At 41.6% G+C, this 14394-nt stretch overlaps 1 protein-coding gene across 8 annotated transcripts in view; it reads left to right on the forward strand.

Moving 5' to 3' along the window:
• The window catches only part of GDPD5 (glycerophosphodiester phosphodiesterase domain containing 5), a 200461-nt gene that overhangs the window by 121104 nt on the left and 64963 nt on the right, over window positions 1-14394 (forward strand). The window lies entirely within an intron of this gene.

Below are 14394 nucleotides of genomic sequence, written 5' to 3' on the forward strand. Positions count from 1 at the left end.
CCTGTGGCTGAATAATGAGTCCTGTGGGCTGTTTGAGGAAACTGGAAGATAGATGGTTATGTAGAGCAGAAGCAAACAAAGGAAATTAAACTGAACAGACATGACCCATCTCTCATTCTAATAGCTATGAAAACTATAAAAACAGATTGCTAACAGGAACCTTTGCTCTCTGGGTAGGTACCCTGCTTTGTAAATGGCTAGGCTAACATAAATGCACCCTTTTCAGTGCCTCAGGAGATTGTTAACATTTGGCTGTGTACCAGGAGCAAAAGATCAGGCAAGACTCTGCTTCAATTTAAATAGAAGCAGCAGAGCTAATGAGGTTAGCTGGGCTGATTAACTCCTGGCTAGAAATTAGCATAGCCCAGGTGATTTTGTTTCAGTGGAACAACTGTTCCCAAATCTCTGTGCAATCCTGTCTGAAATCTCTGGCTTCGGTACTTAAGCAGCAGCCTCCTTCTCAGCTAGGGACTTTGCTCAGGTCTGCTTTCTGGACATGGCTTCTGTTTGTAATCTGTATAAGCCTTGGGACTGCCCTGGTCTTTCCCTGCCAGTTCCTGTGGACTACAGGTGTGCTTATCTGGAAACTTGCTGGCTTTAAACAGGATTGGAGCTTTTCCTTGGATAGGACCTGTACTGATGGATAAAAATTAGAAGAGAGGAGATGCTACATAAATGTTAGGAAAAGCTATCTGATTAAGAGCTGTTTGATAGCACCAGGTTGAGCCTCTCTTATCTGAAATATTTGGAACCAGAAGTGTTTCGGATTTTGGAATACCTGTATATAATGATATATGTTGGAGATGGGACCTAAGTCAAAACACCAAATTCATTTATGGCTCACATATACCTGGAGGTTATTTTATGCATACTGATTTAAAATCATTTTGTACATGAAACAAAGTTTATGTACACTGAACCATTAGAAAGCAAAATATCCCAGCCACCCATAAAGATGTTTTAGTTTCTGGAATATTTGGGATTTCAGAATTCCAGATAAGGAACACTCAGCTTGTAGAAGAGGCTGGGTTTTGGCCACTGTGCTGGAAGTATTTAAACAAATATAAGCCCCATACAGACTGGCCAAATAAAGCTGCTTCGGGTCATTTAAGCAGCATACATCCATAGTGACCCGAAGCAGCTTTATTTTGGCCTGTCTGTATGGGGCCATAGATACTTTAGGGGTAAAAGGAGAGGGTAGGTAGATACCTGTCAGGGATGCTATAGATGTAAATACCTATAGTGACAAGATTTGGATTAGATGGCCCTTGAGGTACCTTCCATCCCTCTGTTGCTGTGTTTCCTGAGGCCTGGAGCTGGCCAAACAATCTGAACCTTGGTATCAAAGTTTATCTGTATTTCAGAAAAACCCTCTCTACCCAAACCAGGGGATGCTGTGTCCCAGAGGTTTAGCAGCAAAATGAACTATTTTTTCTCCTCTTCCATACCACCAGTGTGATCCCCCCCCCCTTTTTTTCTTTCTTGTGGTCTCAGCAGCATCCTTCAGGGCTGCAATTCAATGCTTCTGCACTGTGGCATTTCCATCCAGCCAGACCTAGTCATTGATATTAATTGTAGCCTTGGGTTTGGCTATACATAGATGTACCAGTTGTTTTTGGTGGAAAAGGAAAGCCACCCTCTGGTTTTCCTGGCAGCAGCACATTTTAATAGTGCAGAGTCCTATGGCTCAGGTTTTGTAAAGACTGGAAGGTTCTTTGATGTATTGTGTTTTGAGTCACTCTGTCCATTTTATGCAGAGCTGTTGTTCTCTCTCCCCCAAAGGTGACATCCTGGTTATTTGAGTGGGAGAGTGGGGAATTTGCAGTTCTTATTAACTGGGAAATTGGCTATCTGTCAATGATGCAATGAATCCATTGCACATTTTAATCCAACCTTTAAAAGATTAACCAGTGCTTAGATCTAATTTGGGACAGTCTCAGGCCTTGAGAGCCAGCACGATATAGTGGTTTGAGGATGGAAAAAATCCCCACTCAGCTGTGGAAATCCACTGGGTGACTGTGGGCAAGTCACAGTCTCAGAGAATGACAATGGCAACACAAAACTTGGCAACAAACCTCATTATAGATTTGCCTTAGCGCAATGATTCCCAAACTCTGGTCTTCCAGGTGTTTTGGAGTTCAGCTCCCAGAATTCCAGACAATTGGCCAAGATGCCTGAGGTTTCTGGGAGTTGAAATCTGAAACACTTGGAGGACCAAAGTTTGGCAATCACTGCCTTAGAGTAACTATAAGTCAGTAATGACTTGAAGGCACACAACAACAACTCAGGCCTTACAGGGGGAGTACAAATTACTGGGGTCTGATGATCTAGGAGGGGGCCTGGGACATCTTTATTTGTTGATTGTTGATATTTTATTTGTTGGTGATTTTTGACATGTCTTGCAAATGTACTGAAATCAAAGAAGATAATAATGAAATACAAAATTCTGTGTTGCATACTGCTGCTCCAAGTGAGGGTGCCATACTTGGAATACTGGGTCCAGGTCTGGGCACTGCAATTCAAAAAGGTTGTTGAAAAGCTGGAGCATGTCCAGAGGAGAGTGACCAAAATGGTGAAGGGTCTGAAAACCATAAAGCCCTCTGAGGAGAGACTTAGGGAGCTGGGAAAGAAAGGAAAGTTAAGGGGGGGGCATGATGGCCCTGTTTAAATATTTGAAGGGATGCCATATTGAGGATGAAACCAGCTTGTTTTCTGTAGCTCCAGAGACTAAAGAGCAATGGATTCAAACTACAGGAAAAGAGATTCCACCTCAACATTTTGTTAATCAGAAAGTCCCACATGCTTTGACCCTTTAATCCCAGGTTCCACAGCAGCCCTGGCTGCTGTTGAATGGAGAAGATGGTTTTGAAATTTTCCATGGTGGATTGAAACTGCTTTGGGAACCTTCCAGCCTGCTAGTGTGCTACCATGATCCCTGCACTACCTGTACATTTGTATTTTCAGTTCCACCCATGTATTTTGTTCCTTTATTAATACAAAGTAGAGTGCCCTGCTTGTGGTTTTTGAAATAGAAAGGCAGGAGTCTAAATACACTGCAATGAAATAAGTACATGGAATAAGTATACATCTCTGGTATAATTCCTCGGAGTGTGGGGTGGTTTTGGGGAGTTGGGAAGAACAAGACCAACCACTAGGCAGATTTTGGAGAAGATCATGAATGAGTTGCAGAACCCATCGGATCCTGTCCCTTGGCACCTGGAATGCCCATCAGTCCCTGACAACATGCTTATTGGCCTTGCTGACTGGGAATGATGTGTGTTGTAATCCCTGTACATGTGGAGGCTCTCTAGTTGGCTTCATTGGTAATGGAAACCAACAGACATTAATGGCTAATGCATTGGTGCATTCACTGACATTTTCTAAATGAAACATTTTAGAGCAAGGGATGAGGAACCCAGGGCTAAATTCAGTTTTGGAGAGGTTCTTGTGGGCTGCATTCCAGGGGTGGGCATGACCAAAAGCAAAAGAGTGGGGCAAAAAACACCTGCATATTTTGCCATAATGATCTTAGAGATAGTAATTAATTTTTGGGAGAGCTATTTCATCTTGTTGTAGAATGGGGGAGAGAAGTAAAAAGGTTAAAGGCTGCTAAACAATTGCAGGATCATGGAGTTGGAAGAGGCCCCATGGGCTATAGAGCCCAACACCTTGCTCAGTGCAGGATCTTCAGGTAGAGCATCCCCAGCAGGGAACCTGTTTTGGAAGCTGCCCAGACACCCCCCCCCCAAAAAAAAATCTCTTTAGGCAGTTGGTTCCATTGCTGAACCACTCCATTGTCAAGTAGTTCCTAACATTCAATTGAAATTACCCTCCTGTCACATAAATACATCTGGTCCTACACTGCCTAGGGCAGCAGAGAACAAACCTTCCCCTTCCCCTCTGGGTAAGCCCTTTAGATATTTAAGGAGGGTAATCTTATAGACACACAACACACAATAATGTCACCCCTCAGTTTCTCTTCATTACTCTGAACCTTTCATAGCATGTTTTATTCTCCATCCTCACTGCCCTCCTCGGAACCTGCTCCAACTTGTTTCTATCCTTCTTAAAATAGTGCCACGAGGAGGGGTTATGGTCACCTGGAGAACTCCAGAGGGCCAAAGTGAGACTCCTTGAGAGCCAGATTTGGTCCAAGTCCTGAGGTTTCCCACCCCTGCTCTAGAAGAAACCCCAGTGGTCCCTTTCGCCAGGACAGAGGGTCCCTCAGATAAATCATGAGAGTATGTTACATTCAGCGCTCTATATCCATGGATTAAGCAATCCACAGCTTGAAAATATTCCAAAAATACAAATTCCAAAAAAGCAAACCTTGATTTTGCCATTTTACATAACAGACACAATTTTGCTATGCCATTAAAGGGTCTTCAACATCCACAGATTTTGGTATCCATGGGGGTCCTGGAACCACATTCCAGCAGATGCCTAGGGCCCATGATACTTGTCCCCATGGGGCAAGTATCCCAGAAGGTTAGCTGGACAGAAAAGCTCTCCTTTCTGTACCCACCATCTTCATCAGGCATCTCTGTACTGTTCCATTTTGGGCAGAGTGTGAATAATTTCCTTCTTTTCTATAACTGTAATGTCTCCTCCCTCCCTTTACTGTGTTGGCAATTGCAAATTCCCTTAGTGCCGCTCTCCTTCCTAGTACTCTGCAGGAGAACCATTTATCTTGCTCTTCTCATCCTGTTCTGTTGACACGAAGTGCTCACACCCTTCTCCTCCCCTGCTGGTTCTGCTTCGGTGATGCGTCTGCCTGGAAGCGTCAAAGAGAACAAACAAGATGAGTCTCTAATAAGCCAGACCCTTCCATCAAAATCAGACCATCCTCCTTTGCCCTCATCTGTTAATTCCCTCTGCCCTTCAGCAAATACACTCTGTTTTGGGCTTGGCAAGTCCTTTACTGCAGTGTCTTGCTTTTAATTCAAGAGTCTTGGGAACTTTGGGGTTTGAACAGAAAGAGAAACAGAGTGGGAAGGATGAGGCAGGTAGTTTGTCTTCATTGGGAATTGATGGTTAGTGTGTGTAATAACAAAAGCAGGCTTTTAAACCACCAAATGCCCTGTTGCTTCCAAGCTTAGGTGGCAGTTAGTGAAAGAAGGTACCAGTTACTCCTGATGTTTTGCTACCTTTGCTCTCTATCAGGCTGCAAGACTAGCCAGGCTGGAGAAGGAGGGCTTTAGGGATGGGGATGGTGGAGTCATCAGATATTATTTGACTGCAGCTCCCAGCAGCTCTTGCTGACATAGCCAATGGTAAGGAAGACTGGAAGCTGCAGTTCAGTAATATTTGGAGCACTACACAATTCCCAACCTTGGTACAGATATATCCACTGGTCTGATTATGTAATGCAGCTTCATGTGTTCATATGGTATCAAGTTAATCTCATAGGATACATTTACACTGTAGAAACAATGTAGGTTGACACTAGTTGGGATTCCAGATCCTTAGCCATTTTGGTCCTGCTCATCTGCTCATGCTCTAGCTTTTAGTCTGGTGTGAGAATTGTGTTGCCTTTTCTGTCCTGTCTTGCTCTTGGAAGCAAACCAGATGTTCAGCAAGAAAACACAATGTCCCACAGAGTCACAAGGAGAAAGTCAGGGCTCTCCCAAAACGTCTGCTGAGAAGCACAGGAAGGGCAGCCTTGTCTAAGTCATCCATGGTTTAGTAATCCAGGCAGGCAGTCCAAAGGGTAGTTCAGAAAAGTAGGCAGGAGTCCAAGCAGAGTTCAAGGCAAACAGCAAATAGTCACAGAACACTGCACCACTGTTGCTTCTACCAAGAATGGTTAGTTGTCAGCAACATCCACCAGGAGAAGGTGCTGGGTTATTTATTGCCTGCAAGTGTTCCCTAATTGCTGTGCATTTCCTATATAAGCATTCAGAGCATCTGCAACCTTCCTTTTCCTGGTGACACTCAGCTGGGCTAGGTATAGGTAAGTCTGCATCTTCCTCTGGGAGTTGTGGCTGCTGGGACCTCTGTTCCCATGGCTGCAGACCTAGTATTTTCTCTGGGCTCCCAGGCTTTCTATCAAAGCCCTCACTTTCTGAATTGGAGTCCATCTCTGGGCCCGGAAGGCAGGTCATGACACCATCACACTCAGCAGTTCTTGTTGGCATAGTCAATGGTGAAGAAATCTAGGAGTTTCTGTTCAACAGCACCTGGAGTGCTGTATGATTCCCACTCTTACTTTAGGCAGTGGTAGTTGATGACTTCCATGTCAGTGGGGGTTGATGATTCTGCCATTACATTCATCCTTCGGTATCTGCTGGGGATCCATTCCGGACTCCCCATTGATACCAAAATCTGTGGATGTTCGAATCTGCATTGTTCCCAATGGTGTGGTGCTATTGGGGACAATGGAACTTTACCTGAATGGCATGCCGAGGATGGCAGGGAAAGAAAAGCCATCCTGCAGGAATTACGAGCTGTGCAAGATGTGAATTTTGATTTGCAAGCAGATTCAGGACGCGGACAGCTCCTTAAAGGCCAGGTAGAATCTCCCTAGAGATTCTTAGAGAAATGTTTGCTCTAGGAATCTGTCGGTCCTCTAGCTCAATTTTTTGGTCAATTTCTAGTAGAAACCACAGAGTTCTAGAGCGAACATATTAATCAAATGTGCAGATCATCAAATTTGCCAAAGGAAAACCAGCAAATGTGGGAAATAGACTGTATGTGTATGTATTTATATTTCACCTTTTCCCCAGCCCTCAGATTCAAGACAGGTGGCTGTTAATCATCTAGGAAGGAATTTGTTTTGAACCAAGAAGTGAATGGGGTGTTTGGAAAGATAATGTACGCGATCATCGGTTTCTGCCATGGCACAAATTGATAAGCCAGGATCATGAGAAACAGTGACACATCTCCCTTCCAAAACTGTCAGCGTCAGATTAAAGCTAAGGAGTGTGAAAGCTGTACTCTGTGGGAAGTAACTAATTTGAGAGAGATAATCTTTTGAACAGTGCTTGTACCTGAACATGACAAACCGTGACACAGTTTTGTTACTGCCTACTGAGGTCATATCATGCTGAGCAAAAGGTAGTAATATACATTTGAGCTAAATTCTGATTTGAAAATAGGAAACTTCTACTCAGTCCTACTCATTTTTAATGCCTTGGGGTCAAGGCAATGATAGACCTCCCCAAGAAGGTATTCCATCACTGAGGACAATCCAACACTACATTGTTAATATCAGTGTTATTCCTCATTAATTGCTATGGCTGCCTCCTATGGAATTCTGGGGTTTTCAGTTTTAGGGAAGGGCATTTAGAGTTCTCAATCAGAGAGCTCTTAGGCTTCACTAAATTACATACCCCTAGAATGCCACAGAAGGCAGCAGTAGCAGTTAAAGTGGAATGAATAGTACTGCTATAACAATGTAGTGTGATATTGTCTGGAAACCATGCCCTATGAGGAGCAATTTAGGGAGCCATCGAATGTACCTGTGAAGCTGGTAGACAGAGTCTGGGATGCTGTGTAGGAATGCTGGCTGCCCTTGTTAGCATAAGGTCTGGAAGCCATGCCTTATGAGGAGCAGCTTAGGGAGCTGGGTGTGTTTAGCCTGGAGAAGAGAAGGTTAAGAGGTGATATAATAGCCCTATTTAAAGATCTGAAGGCATGTCATATTGAAGAGAAAGCAAGTTTGTTTTCTGCTGCTCCAGAGAGGATATCATGCATTCAAAGTATAGGAAAAGAGATTCCATTAGGACTCTCTTTACATTAGGAAGCACTTTGTGACAGTAAGAGGTGTTTAACAGTGGAAGAATGGAGTTGGATGACCTGGACTGCAGCCAGCACACACAGACACATGCCAATAAGGAAGGCAATTAACTATGGAATTGGAAGTAGTCCACAAACCTTGCAGGGAGAGAGAGAAGCAGCAAACCGAAAGCCAAGCCAAACTCAGGATAACAGAGGTCATAATAGTCAGTCCAGTCCAGGGTCAGGTCAGCCAGAAGGTAGCAGTAGTCCAGTCCGTTCCAAAGTCAAGGCAACAAGGAGTCAAGATACAGGGAGCCAGTGCAGGCAGCAGTCACACCAAAGGATCATGCAATAAACTCTGGCCCTGTGTTGGTGTCTCTCTGCTCATTAAGTAAGGGAAACTCTCCCCCATGCCATCTGAGGCTGATTTGCTAATTGCCTCTCTGCAATCCTCCTGGATCTACGTCTGCAAGCACTCTCAGCCCTTCTTTGCTTAAAGGAAGGCACGTCCAGGCATGATTCCTCCCCAGAGTCACCGCTAGGCTGTTGCACCACAAGAGGAATCCCACCAGCACTAGGACCTGGCTGAGCCTCCTCCTCTGGGGCTGGGAGATTGCAGCTGGGACCTGGCAAAGCAGGATTAGCACCTGGTGCAGCCTCCATTTCCCCTTGCACTAGAGGAGCTGCATCCTCCTCCTCCTCCTCCGATTCCTGCTCTTGGCTGGCCATGACATTGGATTGAATAGCCCTTGTGTCTCTTCCAACTTTATGATTCGGTGTCCTGAAACCTGTAACAGAAGCCATTACTGAAAACACATCATTCCATCCTCCACCTTTGATTTAACCTCTCTGTTCAACAGAGACATCACCATTGAATCAGCAGTTTTTAGCCAATATTAAATGAGGTTTTAAATGTCTCTTCTGCTTTGGCTATTGATGCCAAAATACCCTGAAGGCACCAGATTCTATCTGGTCTCAGAAGCTTAACAGGTCTGGCCTTTTTAGTGTTTGGAAGGGAGACCTCCAAGGAATACTAGGTGCTGTAGGCTATATTCAGAAGGAGGCAACAGGAACATCCTTTGAATCAATCTTGCCAAGAAAACCCTATGATAGCATTGCCATATTGTGAGGAAGAGATAAAGGAACATAATAACAAAAGCAATGCTTTGTTAAGGACATTGCAGCATCCTTTCTATGAGGGTATGCCTGCCATAGAAACATTACCCTGTTCTTGCGTGCCTCCCACACGTTCTTTATGGTGTAAGACTTACTCCATTGTGGTGTAATGTGAGAAATAATGGGTGTATCTATCCGTGTATTTCTTTCTTGTTTCTACTAGTGGTCAGAAATGGTAAACCTCAAGATGCTGACTGATAAATAGCACAATATGCCAGACTAACAGTGGTAGAGAAAAGGATGTTTTGAGTTATGGATGTGGTCCCCAGGGGAATAGCAGGATGGAAGACAAAGAAATGGAAAAGATGATAAAATACAGAGATCTACAAACTGAATTTCAGTGCCCCAGGGAAACAAAAACAGCTGTGGTCCCAGTAGTAATACATGCTCTAGAAGCAATTCCAAATGGCTGACAGAACATCTGAATGAAATCACCAAAGGTAGGAACTCAATAGCCGATTACAAAAAGTGACACTCCTTGAACATTAACAACAACAACAAGAACAATAAATATTCTGTCTTTCCTCCAAGAGTGGGACTCAAGGGGCTCCCAATGAAAGTCAATTTGAAAAAGAAAACCTTAACAATAGTTAAAAAGAAAAAAAACCCAATTGCATCTATTTTATATATTTTTTATTTTATTTACAGCATTCTGATCAATGTTTGATCTTAAGTACTTGAACTCTTTAACTCTTTCAGTTTCTTCATTGTTTAGGTTGATTTTATGTATTTCTTCCATTGTCATTATTTTTGTGTTCTTTTTATTCAGCATTAAGTCTGCCTTTGCACTTTCATCTTTGACTTTCCTTAGCAATTGTTCCAAATCTGTGATTTTTCCACTAACAGTATGGTACTGTCCACATATGTAAGATTGTTGATGTTCCTTCCTTCTCTCTTTACTCCTCCTCCTGAGTCTAATCCTGTTGTTCTTATGATATTTTCTGTATCTAAAGTTGAACAGACAGGATGATAAAAAGGCACTTTTGCATGATTCCTTTGCCATTGGAAACCATTATGTTTCTCTATAGTTTGTCCTAATAGTAGCCTCTTGCCCTAAATATAGATCTTTTCATCAAGTCTATCAAATGTAGTTGCACCCCCATAGCCTTTAGAGCCATCCATAGCTTTTCATGATCTATACATAAATACTTTGCTGTAGTCAGTGAAGCACATGCTGATTTTTCCCTTCAATTCCTTTGTATGCTCCATTAGCCATCATATGTACCAGTTTCTAAATTAAATGACAACAAGGGGAAGCCCACAAGCAAAAGTGACACTGAAACTTTCTTTTCCCCCTTTCCTTTTGAAAACCGCTGTGTTCTTTGAAAACAGAAATACATCTTTCTCTTCTATTTGAGAGCTGCATCATATTTTAGTGACTGCTCTCAGTGCATAAGACCTATGATGATCTGATGCTATGTATAACGTTACATAAAGGTCTTCCTATTAATACATGTTTCTGGAAATCATTTTGGAGGGAGAGTACAGTGGTACCCCGGGATACGAAAGCACCGCCTTACGAAATTTCCGGGTTACGAAAAAAATCCATAGGAAAAAACTGTTCCGGGTTACGAAGGTTATTTCGGGTTACGAAAAATTTTTTGGTACTTTTCGGCGCTTTTTCGCACGAAATCGCGGCTTTTCCCCATTAGCGCCTATGGCTTTTTCGAGTTGCGAAATCTTTCGGGTTATGAACGCGGCGGCGGAACGAATTAATTTCGTAACCCGAGGTACCACTGTATAGGCCAAACAGCATTATATCAACACCTTGTCCTAAGCATTTTATTTAAGACACTAACAGAAAATATTTCGCAATCCAAAGTTTGCCCATGTATTTGGTTTAAGAAAATGTATCACTTTCTGGGTTTCACAGGGCCAACTTAATTTGATATTGCAAACACAATTACAATTTAAATTTTAATATATTTACCAACAATATAAAAATTGTATTTTAGATTTAACACCTGTGCACTTCCGCCAAAGGATCCATGCCTCTAATGATGTGCCAGTGCAGCAGGACTTGACTGTAGGACTTTTTGGCCTGTGCTGTTGTGTAGTACTGAAACGTTTGGATGCAACCTTAAAGCTGTAAATAAATTTAAAAAATAGAGAATAGGTGCAAATGCAATAAAGACATTTAATTACAAAGAATTTACCCTTCTGTGAAGTTGAAGGCTTTCATGGCTGGCATCCATAGTTTTTTGTGGGTTTTTTGAGCTATGTGGTCATGTTCTGGAAGAGTTTATTCCTGAGGTTTTGCTAGCATCTGTGGCTGGCGAGTTTGATTCATCTCTGGCCCATGGAGTCACATTCTCTCAGCCCCAGAAAACTCTGTGATAGGTTTGCCTTAGGGTCACCATAACTTGTAATGATATGGACTTGAAGGCACAAAACCAAGTTCATATGACAGTTGGGGCAGCAGTTTAAGCTTGTAAGCTCCCTTGAGCAAGGATGCACTGCCTTCTGGCCTCCAAAGTGCCACATATGTTGGTCCTGCGCTGTAATACTAAAGCCAAGGGAAATTTATGAGGGAGAAACAATCTCTGTCTGCTCTTTCTTTCACTTTAAGACTTGGGGGCAGATTGATTGAAATGCCAAGAAGATGAGGCAGTCAATAGCAGAATATTAAACTGCAGTTGTATTTGCTTGTGTAAATGAGTATAACAGGAAGGAAACACGTTCATAAATCTCAAAAAGAATATGAAATATGAACCTAAGCTTTGCAATTAATTATTTTTTATTTTATTTATTGATTTAAATATTTGTTTATTGCACCTTTTCTTTCTCTCTCTCTCTCTCTCTCTCTCTCCCTGTTTGGAAAAACTATCATAAACACCCTTGTTTGCTACAGTGAATAGGATTTGGCTGTGTGAGCCCTAGGTTGAGATCCCCTCCTGAACAAGGATGGATATGAATGGCTGAGGCTCCTTTTCAAGGAAAGAGCTTTCTGCAATTCAGAGCTTGGGAAAAGTTACTTTCTCTCTCTGTTCCAATTTTCAGAACAGACAGTCCTGAAGTTGCAGTCCACAAGATTACAGATTACCAACAGTGCCAGATTACAGCTCCCTGTAGTCCTGCTGATGTGAGGTTCCTGGGACTTTTAATCCCCCAAAACAAACCTTTCTAAACTCTTTCTCCAGTTATGATGGGATAAATATTGGAGACTGGGGGTAATACGTCTGTAGTAAAAGTTGAGTCTTCCTTATCCAAAATGCTCGGGACAAAATGTGTTTAGGATTTAGGATTTTTTATTTTTATTTTGGAATACCTGTATTTGCGTATACATGCATAACACGATATCTTAGTGATGGGACCCAATCTACTGTAAATAGAAAATTCATTTATGTTTCATATATACCTTATACACATAGTCTGAAGGTAATTTTATATGCTCTTTAAATAACTTTGTGCATGCAACAAAGTTTGTGTACATTGAATCATCAAAAAGCAAAGATGTCACTATCCCAGCCGTCCATGAAAAAAAGATTTAAGGTTTTTGTAATATTTGGGATTTTGGAATTCCAGATAAGGAAGACCCAACCCGTATTAGATGTTTAACATGCACTTCTCTTGTGCGATATTGTACTAAACCCTTGGGATGGGTGGGTAAGAAATCTTACCGAATTGTATGCTAGGCAACCATGGCTATATCCCTGTTGAGATGTGGTGACCCAAACTGCTTTCAGCCTGCAAATTTATTAGGTCATAAAACTGTCACTGTTATATTCGCCTAAGAGATACGGTTCCCTGATTCAAAGCCCGGCAGAATAAATTCAAGCTCTGAGCCTTTGCAATATCCATCTCTTACATATATCAGCTCTCTCGTTAATTCTGCCAGGCTTTTATAAATCTGGGGGCATCTGCAATGCTGCACGAGATGGGAGACATAAAAGCTGCAAATAAAAGATGCAGATTAGGCAACATTTTAACTGGTTTCCTAGCAGTCGGCTGATGGAGAGTCTCTCCTCTGTCCCAGAACACCATTCTGTTACAGCTGCTTAACAGGGTGATGGATGCCATATCCGTCTCCAGAGTCTGGGAAAACTGAATGAGACGCTGGCATGTAAATGCAAAATGCTAATGACCTTGTTTTGAAAACACCTTGCTCAGCTTATTTGTCAAAATTGCTATCGGTTTCATCTTGAATGCAGCTCAAGGTTAGCCTGAAAGGTCACCTGCGGTTAGCCTGAAAGGTCACCTGCAGATGTGGATTTGCACCCACTAAGAGAGATGCCCTATGGATTCAAATAACTATAAAAGATATGTATGCACTAGGGGTATCAATAAATTTAGTTACTTTATTTATTGATTTAAGGTATTTATATATTGCCTCCCAGTCCAACGCAGGCTCCCAAGGCAATGGACAACAAATAAAAACAGTTGAAACAGTAGAAAGATGACAATAGCAACAAAAACAACAACAAGCACTAAAATATTCTTTTAAAACTTGTTAGGAGTCTAAAAACAATCTCCAAATATAATTTTAAAAATGAACAATTTAAACTATCACCACACACACTTTGCACACACACACACTGGGGATATAAATTGTTTCTTTCAAAATAATTTCAGTAATTTTCAAATAATAATATTTTTTAATTTCTTACCTTTCTCTCCCCAAAGTAGGCAGGGATATAACATAGATTAAAATACAATATAGAGCTAACCACATGAAACCGTTTGAAAACATAGGTTAAACAAAGCATAGGGTTAAGATGAGCATTACACATTAAACCCATCAGACATAAACTTTAAAATATACCAATTTAAAATTCGTAGTTTAGGATAATAATTTCCCAACAATTTTCAAAAGTTTTTTTTCCTATTGAGTGAGATTGCAAGCGTTTATGTGCATTTCTGATTATTTTTCATGCTTTCTGTGAAAATGTTTGAACCGAAGACTCAGGGGGTGACCTTATGACAGGGTTTTCTTGGCAAGATTTGTTCGGAGAAGGTTTTCCATTGCCTGAGATTGTGTGACTTGTCTAAGGTCACCCAGTGGATTGACATGGCTGAACGGGGACTCGAACCCTGATCTCCCAGAATTGCCTCCCTGGCTCTAGCAAAATTAAAACAATACCTTTAAATTACAATATTATGCATAGAGCCTAAATGCATAGTTTTGTGTGGTTAAAGTGAAAATTTGGTAAGATATGTTTTTTTACAGAAAATTTTAAAAGAATGATTTTATTTTGAACAAAATAAAATTTAAAATGTAATCTCTCCTTTCTCGAGCCTCTGAAGCTCACCCCGTCACCCATCCCTTCCACTGAGCCCCAGCATTTTAAAGGGATGCAAGTGAACACTGCAGTCTGTTTCTGCCAAAAATGCTGACTCCTTATAAAGACAGCACTAAAGAACTGGTATATTTTAAAGAGTGTACTGAGAAGTGTATTATAATGGTTTTATAGCACTGTATTTTAACTGTTGGTCTTATGTGTTTTTAATTGTGTTTTGTATTTTATGCACCCCACCTTGAGTGAGGCTGTAATAAAAGTC

The sequence above is a fragment of the Sceloporus undulatus genome, chromosome 3, assembly GCF_019175285.1.
Source record: "Sceloporus undulatus isolate JIND9_A2432 ecotype Alabama chromosome 3, SceUnd_v1.1, whole genome shotgun sequence".
In the NCBI taxonomy this organism is placed as follows: Eukaryota; Metazoa; Chordata; class Lepidosauria; order Squamata; family Phrynosomatidae; genus Sceloporus; species Sceloporus undulatus.